Below are 22280 nucleotides of genomic sequence, written 5' to 3' on the forward strand. Positions count from 1 at the left end.
AGATGAAAGTTTTCCAAGGGACTACTCCAAAGGAAAACAATAAGGACACTAATTAGTAACAAGAAAACATAGGAAAATAGGTCTCATTGTTAAGGGAAATATGTATTTAAAATATATTTAAAGTTGATTATAATAATGTTGCAATGGCAGTAAGATTATAACATAACTATAAAAGTTAAAAATAGGTATGGCAGGGCCAGAGCGGTGGCACAAGCCTTGCACACACTAACCTAGGACAGACCATAGTTGAATCCCCTGGAGTCCCATATGGTCCCCAAGCCAAGAGCAATTTTTTAGTACATAGCCAGGAGAAGCCCTTGAGTGGCACCGGGTGTAGCCCAAAAACCAAAGATAGATAAATAGATAGATAGATAGATAGATAGATAGATAGATAGATAGATAGATAGATAGATAGAGATATGGCTATCATTTGTCAATGGGTACACAGGCAAAAGACATAAATATGAAATAAAAAATATGAAACTACTCTTGCTGACTTCTGAGCTGCAGTGCTTGTCCTATGTCGTGCACAGCTACAGCAGCCTGCATTACAGTAGTATCGACAGCCCTTTGGGTCCTTCAATGTTGTGAGCAGCCTCCTACAGTCTTAAGGACTTGGTATCCGTGTCTGCAACTTTAGCACACTGAAGAGATAAAGCTTCTCTCAAATTTCTAAATGATGAAATTTGGAGGAAAAGAAGATTTAAAAGTGTAAGTCCCTGCTCAAGATGTCTGGAGTATGAGAGCTGGAAGTGAAAAAAAAAAAAGAAACTAAATTAGTGTGGCAAGTTGTTAAGAAAAGGGTATTGTTACTTTCATCATTTAGCATAGCTTACCACCAACACTGGATGGAGAGAAGGATCCCTCTCAAGGGTAGAAGGAGAAATAAAGGGACGTAAATTAATATTTAACCCTAATTTTGTTGTTGCAGTTACAAAGAACAATGGCAAGATGGTCCTTGTGCTAAAATGTCAGTATCACAAGGCTGAATGATGTTGTTTAAGGAAAGCAAGATGAGAGTGACATTTTCTCCATAAGAGTGGTGAGCTCTCAGTCCACCAATGATTCTGAGACAAAGATACAAATTACATACTAACACCGATTCCATGAAATGGACCTTTTATGATTACCTCATGTATTTCCTTTTATTGAATCAACTGTATTCATATCCATGTATTGTCTTGCCTCGAAATAACTACATGGCCACCTAATATACTTATTCTCAATTCACTGAGGGGTAAATAATACTTTTGTAACTTTTTTTTTTTTTTGGTTTTTGGGCCACACCCGTTTGATGCTCAGGGGTTACTCCTGGCTATGTGCTCAGAAATCGCCCCTGGCTTGGGGGGACCATATGGGACGCCGGGGGATCGAACCGTGGTCCTTCCTTGGCTAGCGCTTGCAAGGCAGACACCTTACCTCCAGCGCCACCTACCCGGCCCCCTTTTGTAACTTTTTTAAAAATATATTTAAACACCTTGATTACAAACATGATTGTGGTTGGGTTTCAGTCATGTAAAGAACATGTAAATGAGTGTAAATAAGTTGGTGGAACTCAAACCTGCTGAAGCCCTTCAATAGATGAATGGCTAAAGAAACTGTGGTACATATACATGATGGAATATTATGCAGCCATCAGGAGAGATGAATTCATGAAATTTTCCTACACATAAATGTATATGGAATCTATTATGTTGAGTAAAATAAGTCAGAGGGAGAGAGACAGACACAGAATAGTCTCATTCATCTATAGGTTTAAAGAAAAATAAAAGACATTTTTGCAATAATTCTCAGAGACAAAAGAGAGGAGTGTTGGAAGGTCCAGCTCACAACATGAAGCTCACCACAGAGTGATGAGTGTAGTTAGTTCCCAATGTAGTTATTACTCTATCATAGCAAAGTGAATGAATGAGGGAAGTAGAAAGCCTGTCTAGAGAACAGGTGGGGGGGGTGGAAAGGAGGGAGATTCGGATCATTGGTGATGGGAATGTTACACTGGTGGGGGAGGGTGTTCTTTACATGACTGACACCAAATACAATCATGTTTGTAGTCAAGGTATTTAAATAAAGATATTTTAAAAAATTACTAAAAAATTAACCCTGCTGAAGCAACAAGAGTACATCCGTTTTCTCAAAGACTTCAGAGATTTTGTCAGGAGTCAGTAGCATAAAATAACATGTTAGGGCCTGGAGAGATAGCACAGCGGCGTTTGCCTTGCAAGCAGCCGATCCAAGACCAAAGGTGGTTGGTTCGAATCCCGGTGTCCCATATGGTCCCCCGTGCCTGCCAAGAGCTATTTCTGAGCAGACAGCCAGGAATAACCCCTGAGCAACACCGGGTGTGGCCCCCAAACAAAAACAAACAAACAAACAAAAAACATGTTAACCAACTTAATTTTGTGATCGATTTTGGCCAGTGAACATGTACACTGAAATGGTTTCCCTTCTAAGAGCAATGAAAGAAAGCAATTGAAATGTATGTGATTTCTGTTGCCTTTTATATATACTATTTATTTATTTCCTCTTTACAAATATTTATTTATAGATTTTTACATGGCATAATTATAAACAATAAAATTGATTTTACCTCCTCAAAGTAAAACAAACCATAAATTGGGGAGAGTAAAAGCACTGTGTTTTAGTATGTATTCAAAGGCAAACTTGTTATCTTAAAGAGATTATAAATATAAAATATTGTTATTCATGGTAACCACAAAGCAGACATCTACAATTGATATATGAAAGATGTAATGTAATTATAGTTAAATAAAAGCATCTAACCACAAAGGAAGAAAGGAAGAGAATAAGGATGAGTGCCCAGAGAGATAATACAGGAGTTAAGACACTTGCCTTAGGTGCAGCAAACTAGCTTTCAAGCCCTGGTATAGCATATAGTCCCTGGAGCCTTGCCAGAAATGATCAATAAGTCCAAAGCAAGGCCTAAGCCTTGAGAATAGTTGGTGTGTCTCAAATATGAAGAAGAGAGAGAGAAAGGGGGAGAGGAAAGGGGGGAAAGGAGGAAGAGGAGGAGGAAAATGAGGAGGAGATGAACAAGACAAATACATTACCAGTTAATAATGATAAAAAAAATAGTGCAATTCTCATCAATAAGTCTTTAAGGAAGTAGACAAAATTTTCCCATCTAAAGACATACGATAGTTTAGTGGATAAAAATAAGATACAACTCTGATGGAGGAATGAAAAGATGGACTAGAAGTAATAGAAGGACATTGGTAAAGGATATTGGATAATTTGGTGGTGAGGTATAACAACTGTGCATCAGATCATACACAGCAACATTATTATAAATATATTATGTTAAAGCAACAAATAAAAGTTACAGCAATGTATTATGATCAACTATGTCATTTAAAGCATTTTCTTTAAATAAATGTTTAAAATAATAGAGATAAATTCAACAAAAAATAAAACTTTTATAATTATAACCCCACACAGAAATACAAAAATTAAAACAAATATTAATATATTTAAAGGAAAAAGAAATACATTAATAGAAGGGGCTTTAGTACCTCTATTTTAACAATGAGTAGATCATCCAAGCAAAAAATCAATATGAAACATGTATTTTAACTACTTGTTAGACCTTTTGATAAGCATCTTTATAGAACATTCTATCCAATAGCAACATAATAAACATTCTTATTAAACCACACATGTAACATTTTTCTAGGATAAATCATATGTTAGGCCACTCAAAACACTTTAAGAAAATTGAAATCATAACGAGTATCTTTGTGAATCACAATAGTATAAAACTCGAAATTAATTACAAAAGTTAAAACATCACAAATATGTTGCCAGCTAATAAGAAAAGCAAAACTATCACTGTCTACAAATTACATATTATGCACAGAAAAAAATGATGAGCTTATTAAAAACTGTAGTACAATAAAAAAAAGTTCAGAAGAACTGCAGAAAATAAAATCAATGTACAAAAAATTCAGCTGCATTTCTAGACATTAACAATCTACTATTTTAAAGAAAAATTAGGCAATTATACCATTTTCAACTGCCTCAAAAACAAAAGAATGCACAGGAATAAATTTAAGAAAGGAGATAAAAGATATGTCCACTAAAAATACTAATGCATGAAAGCAACTGAAGATACACATTATTTTTATTTTTAGGATTTGCTTCTTTTTAAAAACTAAATAATGTTCCACTATAGATATATATTGCATTTACTTTATCTAATTTTCCATTGATATACTTTGTTTCCATATATTCATGAATGTGCACAATATTGCAGTGAATATGGATATATAGATACCTGTTTCCATTTCCTTTGGATATACATTGATATATTGCCAGGGTTGCTGGATCATGTGGTAATTCCATTCTTAATTTTTCTTAGGTACTTCCATACTGTTTTTGGCCATGGAAACATCAATTAAAATTCCTACCAATGATGACCAGGTTTTCCTTTACTCACATTCTTATTTAGTTGTTAAAAAGAAGTAAATTCTGGGGCCGGGTGGTGGCGCTAGAGGTAAGGTGCCTGCTTTGCCTGCGCTAGCCTAGGACGGACCGCGGTTCTATCCCCCGGCGTCCCATATGGTCCCCCAAGCCAGGAGCGACTTCTGAGCACATAGCCAGGAGTAACCCCTGAGCATCACCGGGTGTGGCCCAAAAACCAAAAAAAAAAAAAAAGAAGTAAATTCTAATAAATAAATAAATAAATAAATAAATAAATCCTGAAGTGCCAGGATAGTGTAGTGGCTAAGGCTAAGCCTCACTATGACCCGTGTTCAAGCTCTGGCACTCCATATGAACTTCTAGCCCTGCCAGAAATGATATCTCTGGACGCTACCATAAAGTGTGGCCCAGAAAAAAGAAACAAGATTAAAAAGAAGTAAATATTGCTTTTTGTAATTATATGGATGTACTTTGTTCTGCTAAGTGAAATAAACCAAAGAAATACATTGTGGAATATCAGTAATATAGGGAATCTCAGATTTTTTTTAAATAAAGCTCACAGAAACAGAAAAAAAAATGAGTAGAAAAGTGGTTGCCAGGATTTTGTTCTAGGAAAGAATTAGGAAGACTCTCATAAAACAGGATAAAGTTTCATTTATGATATGTATAAAGTTTGAAAATCCAATGGAAACCAAACGTGAAAAGCATTGGTAAAACTGCTTATATAAAGAAATTTGCTAAGAGAGTAGAACTTAAATGTTCTCACATCCAAAAGCACACGTGAATTAATGTTGTGATAATGAAGTAGATGGTGGACCCTTTTACAATATATACATATATCAAAGCAACATACTGTACATTTTAAATATTATGCAATTTTATTACCCAGTTAACTTCCGTAAAGCTAAAATTTCTGAATATCTTACAATCAAGATATCAATTTTTAATGACTATGGGGTTTTCCTACATTCATTTTTTTCTTTTTCGAAAAAAAAGTTTTCATTTCAGGCACCTGATATATAATACTGTTGTTGGTAGTGTTTCCTCACATAAAATGTTCCAACACTGCATCTTCCACCAACGTGTTCATTTTCCACAATGGTGGAAGAAAATCATATTTACTCCTACTCTCCAGTCCCAAACTGCTTGTGGCAGAAGACCCCAACTTTGTAGAGCTGAGAAGCTTTACCTGTACTAGAAGCCTTCCATCTAGCTCAGTGTCTTTTCCTTGGCATCAGCATTCTGCTCTAGTCCTTCTGCCTTTCTCTACACAAGACTATCCCTCTCAGTCTTGCTCTCTGGGCCCTTCCAGGACAATTTCTCAAACTTTGTCCAATCACTTTGGTTTTCTGCACTTCTTACATCCTTTTATAGGCCCTTAATCTTGATGTGTGGTCCCCATTTCTGTGTTTTTCACCTCTGCCCCCTTCCTGGGGACCTATAGGAGAAAATTTGAGACCTGGATGAGAAACAACAACCAAGTACCCACTTTCCCTCTGAGACATCCATCAGCTTGAAAACGTCCCCACAATCTCGATTCTCTTTCTCTTTCCCTCTGGGCTCTTCTTACGTCCCTTCACAGCACAAGGAACTTCTTGGGGCTGCCCCAGGGGTGCCCTGGGCCCTAGATTACAGCAGCAAGAGGCAGTAGAAATACAGTGGACCCACTGTGGGAACCTCTATAACAGGGCAAACTCTTACTACTTATCTATTCACCTGCCATGTAGCTCTCACCTGGATCCTTCCAAACTCATTTTTGCATCATCTTAACAGGTATCACAGCCAAACCTGTTGAAAGGGTACTTTGTGTGGTAAATGAACGAAGAAGCTGCCAAGCTCCTAACTGTAGCTACACCTTCCTGAGATTGATGTAAAGTCCATCTATTCTTTCCAGGTACTCACTCTCTCTTTAATCTTTGGACCTGTCACTTGCAGTCCAACAGATTTATGTCAAGACAATAAAGTACACAGAGCACTGGCCTAAGAGATTGGAAGCATTCACCTAGCAGGGGTCTCAAACTCAATTTACCTGCGGGCCGCAGGAGGCAAAGTCGGGGTGATCCTTGAGTGCAAAGTCAGTAGTAAGCCTTGAACATTGGGGGATGTGACCCAAACCACTGAAACAAAACAAAACAAAAAAGATTCCTCTAGGGCAGGGTCACAAAATGTTGTACGAAAGGTCGTTGGCGAGTTTGAGACCCCTGATAGGGTCTCTACCAATGGCCAAGTTCACAATCATGAAAATGTTACCTATATTAACCTGGGTTTAAATTCTTGGTCTACAGGTACTGACCTGAGAAATTTCCAAGGTCCTTCATATCTATAATTGCTTTGCATTATAGTCTTTTTTGGGGGTGCCACACCCGTTTGATACTCAGGGGTTACTCCTGGCAAAGCGCTCAGAAATTGCCCTTGGCTTGGGGGGACCATATGGGACTCCGGGGGATCAAACCACGGTCCTGATCCTTGGTTAACGCTTGCAAGGCAGACACCTTACCTCTAGCGCCACCTTGCCGGCCGCATTATAGTCTTTCTCTCTTACTCAAGAAGCCTCAGTTACTTTAGAGTACAGAATGAAAACTCTGGCCTGAAATTCTGGCTTTCTAGAATCTAGTCAATTCTCCCAACCCCCTTACCTTTCTAGTAATGTTCCTCACAATCAACCATTACTTCCATGCAAGCTGATTTAGGATGATTTCCCCGTGACATGTCTATTCACTCATTCCCTGCCCTGCCTGTACCCCCGAGGAACCCAGTACTGAGCTCCCAGGCTCATATCAATTCATGCTCTTTATTTCTTTTTTTTTTTTTTTTTTTTGGTTTTTGGGTCACACCCAGTGGTGCTCAGGGGTTACTCCTGGCTATCTGCTTAGGAATAGCTCCTGGCAGGCACGGGGGACCATATGGGACGCTGGGATTTGAACCAACCACCTTTGGTCCTGGATAGGCTTCTTGCAAAGCAAATGCCACTGTGCTATCTCTCCAGCCCCATGCTCTTTATTTCTTACCACTCCCAATGGACACCCTGTTCCAACACTTTATAGAACCCATTGTCACCAAATAAAAACAACTAGAATCCTGAGACCACATACTGTAAAAACAAGACCAACCTCATCCATTCTGAACACAATGCATTCACCCACCAAATCTCTCTGCACATCTGTAGTGACCCCCTGTATCTTATGAATATCTACAGACAACCCATACTTATGCTCACCTATATTTATACTTCCTACATACTTATACCCACCTCATCATCCACCACCCCTGTATTTCAGTACATATCTTGTCACCTACCACCCCATATCCCTGCATCTAACTCATACTCACACGATATATACTGCATCCATCCCATATTCTATTCCACCTGTGTACCTGCATTTTATCATCCAGTCCTGAGACTTACCTCTTACATAATCAAACATGATAAAAAATATCCTATAAAACTATGACCTCCAAAGGATATGTTGCTCTAACTTACAGTACCAGTTCCTGTAAGCATCTACTAAGAATACATACATTTTCCCTAGAGACTCTCTAGCCTCCTTCTCAGACATTATCTTTCAACAACAAGTTTTCTTTCAACACCCTCCGAAAACTATTTAGGCCTGGTACTTGGTTTTCTGAGAGAAGCTAACTGTGCTAGCTATAAGTTTCTGTCATTTTCAGATACAAATATCCTGATTAGACAACAAGGACCATGGACTATAGTGATGACAGTATTGAGGAGAGTTAGCTAGATGTACTGGTAGTTGAAAAAGGCTTTGAAGATCAGACTGGGCATCTAAACATTTGGTTTCAGCCAAGCCTCTATCTGTTAAACAGGTGATGTTCGCTATTGCTTTCTTCTAAACATATGTAATAGGAAGGGTGGGCAGGTATCTTTGGAAGGTACACCCCCTTGGCTACCCATCTGTGGAAAACTGTCTTGTCATAGTAGAATGACAAAGCCCTAAATCAAGTCATCAGAAGTAACTGTCCTTGTCTGGCTCAGTCCCCCTTCCCACCCATCTAGACAGCTGACTCGCACCTGCTTCAGATTCAGACTGTCTGGAGACACTGCCAGCCCATGCATGCACCCCACTGCAGCTTCTTACCAGGAACAACACTTCCCCTCAAAGTCTATAAGAACTAGAAATTTAGTTATAGTTCCTTTTTTCTCTATATTTTTAGAATCAAATGAATAAAAGCAGTCCAGAATCCCCACTAACAATAAAATAAAGGAGACTCAGCCAGTAGAGATGCCCCCCCCCACATACACACACACACACACTCACAGCCCAGGTACCTCTTCTGAATCAGGGGTGTGCCAACTGAGGATTGGGATTCTTCTCAAAGAAGGGAAAACAGAACTATAGTCTCCTAACCAAAGCACTTAGAGAAATACATGAGTTATCTCACAAAAACCCCAAAGTCTTTGAAATGGGCAGATGCAGGTTTCTTTCGAGGTGAAGTGAACAGAGTGGCATTGTCAGTTCTGCCAAGAGTTGGTTCATTCTCAAAACACCAGAGCCTGGCAGTATAAGTAGGCACTGTGCCTTTTTGCCACAAAGGGACGACTTCATCAGGGTCACCACAAGACCGGGAGCTGGGCCGTAACTGTGAGTTTGATGGGAACATCAGGCAAGAACATCAGAACACTAAAATGCCTTTCTCAGAGACCACTGCCCACTGCAGTGACATTCTGAGAAGGGCCATTCTAGAACTAGGCAGTGTATATGCATTGCTTGGGGCTGTAGATTTCTCTTTTCACGTGAGGAAGTGGGTCATTTAAGGACATGTGAATTTGGTTTTTGATTGTACCCAAAATTATTATGGGATTATGCCTGGCTCTGTGCTCAGGAATACTCCTAAGAGTGCTCGGGGACCATGTTGGGTGAACCCAGCTCAGCCTTATGATAGGCAAACACCCCACCTACTGAGCTATCTTTCTGTCCCCTATTTTTTCTGTTGTTGATGGTTTTGTTTTTATCAGAGAAAGGAAGAAGCAAGACCCATATACTTTTTCTTCTATTATTAGTTTTTAAAACACAGTTATTGCAACATTTAGTTGTTGTTCTTTATTCCAAATACAGACTGATTTTGTCTCCACTGAGGTAAAATTAAAAGAACTCCCAGGCTTGATGGTAAATTTGTAGGTTCCATATTTATGGGGGTTGCCCTACCTCTTTAGCTCTAGAAGCATCATGTTGTAGCTGAATGTCAACATTATTAATAATTTATTTCCATATTTATTTAGATTTTGAAGGGATCTTTTGTAAAGCCAACTTAGATCCTCTGGGTAATTTTTTAAAGGCAGTTATGACCAATTAGGTCAAGCCCACAGCGAAGTCCCTCCAACGAGGGTGGTCCTTTACTTACACCTTATGATTCCACACTGATGCCACAATCTTCTTCCCACTACCACCACCCTTGTTCTGTGGGTGTCTCAAATAGAAACCCACTACTAATGTCAGATTATCCCCATTGGAGGCACCCAGAAACACAGAATAAAATGACCGTCGCAAAAGAGCTATGTACTCTAGCAGTCAGGCAAGCCCTGGGGAAATTTTTTCCTCTTTTCCCACAACACCATTAACAGGGCTACTTAAGATGAGAAACAGGTTTGGAAAGTTCTCAGAAATTCATCAGACAGGAAAACAAGCTAAAAACCCTTCCTAATTAAGAGCTAAACCCTAGAAAATGAACAGTCAGGACAGGCAGTCAAGGGAGCTGTTTGCAGCTCATCAATACACACAATTAATCCAGTTCATCCAATGTGTCTGTGTTCTTGTTTTAATGACACAAGAAGACATCCTCCTTTTCGGCTCTTTTCTGCCTTTGCAAGGACGGTGTCTGAATGAAATCATTCTGCATTCTGTGGCTGAGTACAGAATACACATCAATCAATAGCGTTATCATACTACAACTCCCCCTTCACAGTCTCCCTAATGCCTAGTATTAGCCAAGTTTGCACTAAAATTGATCAGGAACAGAGGGTGTTTTCTCTTAACACCCCACCCCCTTCTGCATCCAACCTCCCCAACCACCGCTCAGCCTTCCCCAGGAAGCAAGATTGGCATTGATTTCTATCTGATTACAGGAGAGCTTGCCCTGACTTTCCCAGTTACTTAAGCCGGCGTCTCGTTGCGTGTCCTTAGAGACCAGGGCTTCACTCAGGCAGAGAGCGTCTAGACAGTATTCATGACCCATCTGTCTGGCACGGCCCAGCGGATGGCAAACTCTATTAGAACTGAAACCATTTTTTTTTCCCTCCACCTCCTCCCATCTCTCTCTCTCTCCCTTTGCAAAGCAGGAATTTGACACTGAAAATTACTATCATTGTTGCAATTCTCAAAATAGCACTGCCAGACTTTCATTAACATCCACGCTAGACTACTAAATATTTAAAGAAGTGGATAAATTTCATCTGAAGTGGGACAGCCCCGCACACATAAAAGCAGTAACAGAATCAAAATGTAAATCTAAGAGGTTGTTTTTATCCGAGTAAATTTAGTGTCACAGCAGGAGGAAATGATGCCGAAGGTTTATTGAAACTTTCCCTCCCATTTGTTCTCTGCCTTTTGTTTATTTGAAAAGGCAGAACTGCCTTTCAAAACCCTACAAGATTTTAATTGATCAGAAAAACCTATTAGAGAAACAAAGGCAGCAAAGCAAAGGGGCGGGCGGGGGTGGGGCAGTGGTCTTTAGCAACAAAGAAGGGGATTCCCCCCCTGAACCCCCACCCCAGTCGCCTCAGCCTCCCTGACTCACCCCACAAAACAAACCCAGGTGGAAGCTTGTTGCCAGTGACAACCCGCAACCTAAGTGGGTTCTGTCTGAGAAATGTGTATCTCCCTTGTCACCCTGCTCCAAATACCATCTTGGATCATTTTCCTACAAGTCAATCATTGGTTTTGCTCTGATTCTTTTTTTCCATTTTTCCAGCTGAAAGGAAGGAAGCAAGCACAGTTAAAGGGGTGCACCCTTTGAGCCAGAGAGATAGTACAGCAGATAGGACCATTTCCCTTGGAAGTTGAACCCTGGATTGATCTCTGACACCCCATAGGGAACTCTACCTGCAAACCCTTCCAGGAGTGAACCTTGAACAGAATCAGCCAGGAGTAAGCCCTAATCATCGCCTGGGTATGGAGGACAACAACAACAACAACAACAACAACAACAAAAACAGAACAGCTTAACCTTAGACAAAGTAAATTAGATTCAAGTCTATGGTACTTAAGAGTCCACGTCACCTCATCTCACCATGCTCTGGGATAACACATCACACTGCAGACATGCCTTTCAGTCGTGTCAAAAGTCCAATTTGCTGGGTGTTAAAGAGACTGGGAATCCGACCATGGACAACTTGGAAGGAATCTGGAGGAGCCAATGTTTGCACAGATGCAGGGGGAAATTAGTGGTCTAGGGCTAAAGGTCTGTGTCTGGCCAAGTGGAGCTTTTGGGGCTCATAGAAAGTGAATGGGGAGAGTACCAGCAGAAATGGTTACTGTATTCACTAAATCCCACCAAGTTAAAACCACTTGATCTTTCATCATTGTGGGCAACTATCTAAAATAATGACATTGACCCATTCACTCAGGAAATATTTATCAGGATGGAGAGGCCTTGATGGGCTGGAGTACATGTTTTACAGTTACCACTGGCTCTATCCTTGGTACTGTATTTGATCCCCGAGTACCATCTAGAGAGATCCTGCCGAATTAATAAATACAACATTGTGTCATTTGCTATTTATGCCATGCACTATATACTTTTTGTTCCATGAACTCTATACCATATATGCCATGTACCATATGCTATTTATCACACACTTCTTTGTATTCCATGCACTGTGTTCCTTCCCTGTGTAATGAATGCACTGGGACATATAAAGGAACCTTTGTAAGCACAGTACAACTGAGGGTGAGACTTAGAAGACAGTATGAAGTAGCAAAGTAGCAGAGGAAGAACAAATGATTTTCATTTCAATGAACTCTTCAAGTTTCAATATGCACAGTTCATACCAGGTTTGAAGCATCAAGACTTACAAAGATACTGATAGAAGCATGAGCTCTGTCTTCAAAGTGGGATATATATAGTGGGAATTTTACTTGGATATAGACAGTGATCAAGGTGCTTGGAGGAGGGAGGTGAGTACACTGATGATGGGTGTGTGTTAGAATAAGGTAAATAAGAAGCTATCAGTACTGTAATATGGGTGTATCTTTGGCATCATGTTATGTCTGGAGTAATCTAGGCAAGGGAGAGAATAACAACAGTGAGCCTAAGCTGACTCTGAGGCAGAAGGGGTACCAAAGAGAAGAAACTCCCGAAAGAGAGTTTCAAGAGAATAATAACTCAGATTCCATAACAGTAAATGCAGATTTGAGCATCATTGTGTGCATCATTAGAAGCATCCAAGTACCACTGTGTGTGGCCTCAGAGGCCTTGGGATTCCCTGGTGGCCTCGCTATTGCAGGGCCTGAGCAGTATCAAATGCTCAGGTCATTCCTGGCCTTCAGTTGCTGCCCAGTTAACTATGCATCATATAGAGCAGTGCCCTGCACACTACTTGGGAGCCCCTCACTCCTGAACAAACGAGAGAATGGGGGTTAGTATGAAAGTGCAGGTAGAGTTCTGTGAGGTGATCTTCTAAAGGAAATGAATTGGCTTTCAGGAAGAAAAGTGACCAGAAAGGCAGAAACAGAGCATGGAGATTAGCAGTATATTCTGCACAAGTGCAGGGGAAGGAGAGGGTCTGTCAACGAAACCACAGGATTTTCCATGATTCTCGGAACCTCCTAAAGCAGAGGTCTCCCTGGCCCTATGCCTTATGAGTGGGGTTTGAGAGTTTCTCTAGTGAGACAGGAGCATAAAGTGCAGCATGGCTGTGAAGTGGGTTCTTCACAAAGTACTCAGAAGCTGAGAGATATAAGTAAACAAGTAAGAAAGTCAGAGGGAGATCAAAAAACCCTGGGGAAGAAAGAAGATGAAAGTATGAATGAGGGTCCGGAGCGATAGCATAGTGGTAGAGCATTTGCCTTGCAAGCAGCTGACCCAGGACCAATGATAGTTCAAATCCCAGCATCCCATATGGAACCCTATGCCTGCCAGGAGCAATTTCTGAGCAGAGAGCCAGAAATAATACAAGTGCCGCAGGGTGTGACCCAATAACCAAATATCAAAAACAAGAAAGAAAGAAAGAAAGAAAGAAAGAAAGAAAGAAAGAAAGAAAGAAAGAAAGAAAGAAAGAAAGAAAGAAAGAAAGAGAGAGAGAGAGAGAGAGAGAGGGAGGGAGGGAGGGAGGGAGGGAGGGAGAGAGAGAGAGAGAAAGGAAGGAAGGAAGGAAGGAAGGAAGGAAGGAAGGAAGGAAGGAAGGAAGGAAGGAAGGAAGGAAGGAAGGAAGGAAGGAAGGAAGGAAGGAAGGAAGAAAGGAAGAAAGAAAGAAAGAAAGAAAGAAAGAAAGAAAGAAAGAAAGAAAGAAAGAAAGAAAGAAAGAAAGAAAGAAAGAAAGAAGAAAGAAAGAAAGAAAGAAAGAAAGAAAGAAAGAGAGAAAGAGAGAAAGAGAGAGAGGGAGGGAGGGAGGGAGGGAGGGAGGGAGGGAGGGAGGGAGAGAGAGAGAGAGAGAAAGGAAGGAAGGAAGGAAGGAAGGAAGGAAGGAAGGAAGGAAGGAAGGAAGGAAGGAAGGAAGGAAGGAAGGAAGGAAGGAAGGAAGGAAGGAAGGAAGAAAGGAATGAAAAAGGAAGGAGCAACCAACCAAGTGAAGCTATGAACTGGGCTGATATAGAAGGAAGTGCACGGGGCTGGGAAGGTGGCACTAGAGGTAAGGTGTCTGCCTTGCAAGCGCTAGAGTAGGACGGACCACGGTTCAATCCCCCGCATCCCATATGGTCCCCCCAAGCCAGGAGCGATATCTGAGCACATAGCCAGAAGTAACCCCTGAGTGTCAAATGGGTGTGGCCCAAAAACTTAAAAAAAAAAAAAGGAAGGAAGTGCACAAGATTCCCTGGCACTGGCACTGGCACTGGCACTAGCAAGTGAGATCAGTTCCTGAACTGATAAATGTGAATGGGGTATCTCAGAATTCTGATGTAATTCAAATGAAAATTCTAAAAATGTTTCCTGTATACACCAAATACATTGTAATTCATTTGTTCTATGATAGGAAAATGTCATTTCTTACCACTGAAAAGTGATAGGGGACTTTTCAATTATGAAGAAGACTAATTCTGTCTGTCTCAAACACAGGCAAGGGGTGAGGGTGAGGCAGATGGGGCATTGGCGGTGGGAAGGTTGTAGGGGTGAAGAGGGATATTCTTTTTATAACTGAAACCCAACTACAAACATGTTTGTGATCATGGTGCTTAAATAAATATATTAAAAATAAAAAGAAGACTGATTCTATATGATAACTGCTCCACTATACCTATATTATTGATGGGAAATATCTATTTATAGAAATATACTCACTTAAGGGCTGGAGTGGTGGCGCAAGCGGTAGGGCACTTGCCTTAGTACGTGCTAACCTAGGATGGACCGATGTTCAATCCCCCAGAGTCCTATATGGTCCCCCAAGCCAGGAGTGATTTCTGAATGTATAGCCAAGAGTAACTCCTAAGCTTCACAGATGTGGCCCAAAAAACGAAAAAAAAAAGGCCATAGACAAAAAATGCTGAGGGGCATGTGGAGAAAAAGCAACCCTCAATTCCCTATGATGGTAATGCAAAACAGTCTGGTTCCCCAAGCCAGGAGCAATTTTGAGCACATAGCCAGAAGTAACCCCCTGAGCATTAGTGGGTGTGGCCCAAAACAAAAATAAATAAATAAACAAATAAGTATACTCACTCATCACTAATAAATGAAGGAAAAATAAACAGGATAAAACTGAGCTAAACTTGTTTTTACAGCACAGCAACTTATGACTGATAATATCACACAACAAAGACAGATAGGCTATCCCTCCTAAAAAAAGATACAGCATCAATGAAGTCACTTCACACACATAAAATTCAAACCCAAATGTCCAAATCTCTAGACATAACTCTCAGCTAATTAGAATTAAACAGGACAGAAATGCACATTCAGTGACTGTATGGAAAAGTAGTAAAAAATACAGACTATAAAAATCAACAACAAGCAATCCAGATCCTTCTACCAAAAGGTTACTATAAGAAAGAAAGGGATCTATGAGCAAGAATTCTTAGAATACATAATAAACCATTGGAAACAATAGTAGAGTGGTTCTAGACTCTAGTTTAAACAGAATAAAATACATTTATGCAAGTAGAAAAATATAAAATCTCAGGAATTTTAGGACAATAAGTTAGATAATAAATAATAATAAAGTAGAAATAAATTCTTTTTGGGGGGTCACACCCAGTGACACTCCTGGCTATGTGCTCAGAAATCGCTCCTGGCTTGGAGGAACATATGGGACTCTGAGGAATCAAACTGAGGTTCCTCCTAGGTTGGCACGTGCAAGGCAAAAGCCCTACTTGCTTGTGCCACCACTCCAGTCCCAGAAATAAATTCTTGATAAAAGTTAACAAAAATAGTTATAATAATGGGGACCAAAGCGGTGGTGCAAGGGGTAAGGCCTCTGCCTTGTGCGCGCTAGCCTAGGACAGACTGCGGTTCGATCCCCCAGCGTCCCATATGGTCCCCCAAGTCAGGAGTGATTTCTTTTTTTTTTTTTTTTTTTTTTTTGGTTTTTGGGTCACACCCGGCGTTGCTCAGGGGTGACTCCTGGCTGTCTGCTCAGAAATAGCTCCTGGCAGGCACGGGGGACCATATGGGACACCGGGATTCGAACCAACCACCTTTGGTCCTGGATCGGCTGCTTGCAAGGCAAACACCGCTGTGCTATCTCTCCAGGCCCAGGAGTGATTTCTGAGCGCATAGCCAGAAATAACCTCTGAGTGTCACCGGATATGGCCCAAAAGCCAAAAAAAAAAAATGTTTTTAAATAGTTATAAGAATGGTCATAGTTATAAGATAAAAGTTATAAAAACATTAAAAATACAATGGTTATAAAACATCATGTCCAATCCTTGTGAATCCTGATTGTAGTTGGGTTTTCTATATACCTGTCAGACTAGTCCCAAATGCACAATACCGGTTTTAGCTAAATTTTGGTGGATGTCATCTCACAACATATGCTACATACATACAGTATACATACTGTGTATAAGGTATACTTGTTTGTCAATTATATCCTAATGAAATGGAGAATGAACTAAATGATAAACAGATATTCTTTTGAGGGGGGATTACACAGTACTTGGGATTTATGCTCAGAAATTACTCCTGGCAGGGTTGGGGGACCATATGGGATGCCAAGGATTGATACCCAGTCTGCTGCATGCAAGGAAAACGCCCTACCTGCTGTGCTATTGCTCAGGTCCCAAACAGATATTCTTGAAGTGAGAAGTTGACAATCAAAGGTAAAGTGGAGGTCTTGTTGCCTAGAATGATTGATAACTTGAATTTTGTGGCCAGTACATATCAGTCCATTTGGAAAAAAGAAAAAGTGAAAGAGAGAAACAGAAACAGAGAAAGGTATGAGGAATTTCAGGGATAAAAATAATCATTGTAATTATTATATGCTTAGTTTTATTTTAGTTAACTATCATTACCCAAAATGGGCAATGGGTCAAAATATTTTCCTTCAGAAAAAAAATCCTGAAGTCAAAATCCTGGCTTTTTGGGTATACCTCATTAGCTTTAGTTCATTTGATTCCAAAATGGTTTTTTTTTAATTATTAAAATAATTTTAAACAGCTTCTTAAGTGAAAAGCTGCATATGTCTACTGTAAGGCCTTTTGCTCACAAGAGCACTGCTAACTTCACACATATAATAATATGTTCTTTCTAACTTTTCTTCATGCTAAAATTTAGCAATTCTCAACGAGAGACAGATGACTCAGACATCTAGCCACAGTTTATGCCCCCAGCCTGCTACATAAGCAGAAACTTGATGCTAGCTCATCTGGAAATCCAGAAGAATCCACCAAACTTTACCTTAAGCACAAATTGTAGAACACTCAATGTTAATTACAGACGGAAGCAAAGCATATCAAGTAAACTAGTCTTGCCGTAATAGGAACAAGAAGGAAGCACTGTCTGCTTTTATGGAATGCAACATTTTAAAGGGGATGGCTGTGTGTTTGGGCCATGCTTGGTTTATTCAGTGATCACTCCTAACTGCTCAAACAACCTTATGTAGTGCTTGGGATCCAACTAGATCCAACAAGACAAGCACCTTCATTCTGATACCACTTCTCTGACCCTGTAATGCAAAATTATATTTTATTTATTTATTTTGGTTTTGTGGTCACATCCAGCTATGCTCAAGGCTTAACTCCGGGCTCTGTGCTGAAGGTCAGCCAAACAAAAGCCAAATGCTCTATCTACTACACCATTGCTATAGTCCAAGGATGCAATATTTTATAGACTATAATTCCGGTGACCCTTTAAATTCTCAAGAATTTAAAAATGTAAAAGAAGAGAAGCTTTGCCATTGGTCAGCTTTGTATGAAGAGTATTATGTCTACTTGCAGTAGGAAATGCATTTGTAATTTGTTAACATCATAGTGGGAGCCTCTAAACCTGGTTAAACAACTATTAATAAGAAGTAAAAGATTCTTTGCTTACTCTATATTCCTGCCTAAAAGAGTCAGAAAGAGAATTTGTATTTATTAAATACATAGTCAACCTCCTAACATTTAACAAATAGCATGCAAGCTGCAACCTTTCCCTAAGGTTCCTATCCACAGAGAATGGACCTATTATAATAAAATCAGATTGAATGTCCTGATGACTAGCAGTCTTAGCTCCTTCAGCACCTGCAAGGAATCAGGAAAAAAAGTAATGTAAAAGGCTGGCTGGGGCAGAATAAGCACCTGTAGCTGTCACTGGGGCCAAAGTGGGTGAGAAATATTTGGAATGCCTGAGAATATACACATACCTAGACATATAAAAAAACTCCTGCTTCATATGAAAGAGCAACTCCCACATCAAAGGCCACTGTGTGATAGTCTTTGATCATCACCACAAAGACACTGTAGTGATGGTCATGCCTTAAGAAATACTACAGACTTGGGGCCTGAGAGATAGCATGGAGGTAAGGTGTTTGCCTTTCATGCAGGAGGTCATCGGTTCGAATCCCGGCGTCCCATATGGTCCCCCGTGCCTGCCAGGAACAATTTCTGAGCCTGGAGCCAGGAATAATCTCTGAGCACTGCCGGGTGTGACCCAAAAACCACAAAAAAAAAAAAAAAAAAAAAAGAAATACTACAGACTCAGTGAGGATGATAACAGGGAAAAGGCAGGAGATGTTTTTCAAAGACATTAGTGATTCCATTTAAATCCTCATTGCAATCTCACAGGGGAAAAAATATTTCCATTTTGAAAACAAGGAAACAAAAACTTTAAAAGAGTTTGATCACTACCTTAAACTAGAACTTGAACCCAAAGATAACAGAAGCTTCATTAATGATGGTTCTGATCTTTGTCCTTCTGTCTTCTAATTCTCCACTCTTCTTGAAAGAAAGCATATTATTAATGATCTCTTGTCTTAATGAGGTCACAAATTCTACTTATGCCTACAAGTATGGAACTCAAGTTTAGATATGAAGAATTCTTTATTAGGCCAAATTCTTGTATTTGGGCCATAGCTGTTTAACTATGTTATAAGAAAAATTAAAAGTGTTTAAAAATTATTAAATAATGGAAATAACAACTGGAAATAGGTTTAAAAATAGGAAAGAAAATACTACCAAAATGGCAGGAAACATGTAAAAGGAACAAACAAGGGTAAAATACAAAAGAATAATATCAGTGAAAAAATATTGAAGCAAAGGAAAAGCAACTTCAAGCTACAGAGAAAAATGAGGGCAGGAGAAAGTACAATGGTTAGGACATGAGTGCCTGACCCATTGATTCCCAGTACCACATGGGCTTCCTGAGCATCCCAGGCTCCTTGAGTAACCTGGAGGAAGTTGTTCACCAACAAAATTGATACCTCAGAAAGTTTATGAGGTACCCAGGGGCAACAACCAAAATTTAATCTGCCTGCCTTTTGTACAAAATACTCGATTTCAATCAAGTTGTAATAGTCTACCCACAATTTACCATGTTGTGTATTTGTTTTTATTCAACACTACCAGATCCAAACCCAATTAGCTTTTACATTGCTCTTCTAAGATGTCCCACATCCACCCCTGTTTGAGTTTTGTTGACCTCTATCAAAACTGACCTGTGTCAAAAATACAAAGGTTCTATTTAGGGATTAGGGAGATAGGCCATAGGTTTGGACTTCTGCCTTGCACAAGAAGCTGAGTTCAAACTCTAGCACCACAACCCTCTAGCATTACACCCTGGGAGGCTCCTATATGCCTCCATTACCCCCAAGAACCACAGGAGGTATTCCTGATGGCCCTAGGAGTGCTGGCCCAAGCAGCACTGCATCACCAAGCCAAGCACTGAACTATCCATCCCATAGAATTCTTGAGTTTTTTTTGAATGGGGATAGGTGGGATGGGAATTGATCCACTCCCTCCAAATTTCCAGAAGCCCCAGCAGACACAGTGGGGTCCCTTAGGAGGAGAGTGGGCCAAGTCCCATCTTGCAGAAGCCCTAGTACCAACTGTCATGCAAATCATGCAAACATCCCAACTTCAGTGCTTTGAAACAAATCTGTAGAGCTACCAAGCTGACAAAAACTTCCAGGTATTCGTTTGGGGGCTGAAAACTGGGTCTTTTTTGAAACAGAAATGTGCAGTCTTGCATTTCCCATTGTCATTACCCTATAAGCAATGGTTCAGTTTCACAACTTCACCACTAATCTTGGAAAAGATGCAAACCAAGCCAAGCCACTGAAACTCATTGACCTAGTTCTATAGAACCTGAAGTTCTTGGAGTGTCCATTCATATACATGACCTCACAACATCTCCAAATTCCACAATACTGACAATCCAATTGGAGAACACCTAATTAGGTTTAAGAAGTGGCATAGACTTCCAATAAGCTCAATACATAAAAACAGTAACACAGAGGCTCAACTAGCAACAAACAGCTCAGAAAACCCTCAAGTGACTTTAATGACCCCATAGTGAGATTTCAAAATTTTTATAAGTTCTCTTTTACTAGAGTATTTTTTATAATTCCATTAGCCATTTTGTTGTAACAAACAATATAAAATAAATTATTTTGTAGGCACTAAGGTGCCTACTAAGGTGACAGGCTTAGAGTGTAGAAAACTGGAGATAATGATGGAGAGAAGGTCATACTGGTGGTAAGATTCATGTTGGAACATTGACCAAAAAATAGAATTCTGTCCAGTGTATTTTCTGAGTGCTTCACATACATTGTCACACATAATCATACATCATCCTTTCAGCCCCAGGTACACACAGGTGAGGGCGTCAAGCTTCCTGATCTGATTACTGTGTAAGTGAAGAGGCAAGGGCAGAACCCCAGAGGTCAGGTTGGAAGCTCAGTGCACTATTCACTTTAGCCCTCAACCATAACCCCTCCCTACACCCAGGCAAATTGCATTGCACAAATCACAGCCTTGACAACTGCAAAGAAACAACACAAAATAGCTTCAGAGAAAGAATAGAGATCATATGCCAATAAAGCAATACAACGTGTCTGAAATTTTCCTCTTAAACTACACAGAATATAACTATATGTTCTTAGGACTCTAAGAATACTCAATATAAGAAAGTACAAATTTAGATAACAGGAAAACTTAAGAAAAATTATTGCACTATTAAGGTCTTGGACTTAGCAAGCAAAAAATAGTAGGCTTAAAATTCACTAGACACAGTTATTTTCAAAGCGAAAGGTACAGGAAGAATAGGCAAAATAATTTAATTTTAAAAATCTTCCATTTCATGGGACTGGCGCTTGCCTGGCACGTGGTCATCCCAAGTTTGATCCTCAGTGCTGCATATGTTTCTCAGCATAATGCTGAGAGTAATTCCTCAGTGCAGAGTCATTGGTAAGCCCTCAACACTGCCAGATTAATCTAACCTCCCACCCCCAAATCTTGAATATCACAGTATATTAGTAGCATATATACATATATATACATATATAGTAGCATATAGACAGTATATTAATAGCATATTATATAGGCTTATTCCAACTAAAATGCATAATCAATAACTTAAGACAAATGTTATTCCTCAAAGTAAGTAAAAAAAAATTAGGCAGAGCAGTTGAATGTTTCATGAAATGATCTCAGAAAGAAGCATCCCTAAAGAGGATTAATTCTGCAAACATTCCTCCAGGACATGCTAAAAAATAAAACAAACAAACAAACTAAAAACAAAAAAATCACTTTGGCCCATTCTATTTAGCACAAGGAAATAGCAAATAAAACCCATTTTCCTAAGAGAGTTTAGCAAGGTGTATGGCTGTCCTCTTTCTCCTTATAAAAATCATTAGAGTAAAGATCAAATGAAAATTTCAATTTCTGAATTTATCTTTTTCAAGTTCAAGAAATGTTCAAACCTCAATCTTGGGGGTTCACATGTGTAAATATCTCATGCAAACTGTTTTACAATAAGTATCAAAAAGGAAAGTATGTGACCAGAACATTTTCTAAGTTTCATCTATATTTTTAATTTTTATATTTAATTAACTACATGATTAGTTATGGACATTCCACATACGTTTCTTTACATACATGTCCTTCTTTTTTTTTTTTTTTTTTTTTCCCTTTTTGGTTTTTGACTTTCAGGTCACACCGGCAGTGTTCAGGGGTTACTCCTGGCAGGCTCGGAGGAACATATGGGATGCCGGGATTTGAACCACCGACCTTCTGCATGCAAGGCATAAATGCCTTACCTCC

The 22280-nt window shown here is 39.7% G+C and overlaps 1 protein-coding gene across 1 annotated transcript in view; it reads right to left on the reverse strand.

The window, feature by feature from the left end:
* LDLRAD4 (low density lipoprotein receptor class A domain containing 4) overlaps positions 1-22280 on the reverse strand; it is a 337105-nt gene that overhangs the window by 191327 nt on the left and 123498 nt on the right. The window lies entirely within an intron of this gene.

The sequence above is a fragment of the Suncus etruscus genome, chromosome 3 (genome assembly GCF_024139225.1).
Source record: "Suncus etruscus isolate mSunEtr1 chromosome 3, mSunEtr1.pri.cur, whole genome shotgun sequence".
NCBI lineage: Eukaryota > Metazoa > Chordata > Mammalia > Eulipotyphla > Soricidae > Suncus > Suncus etruscus.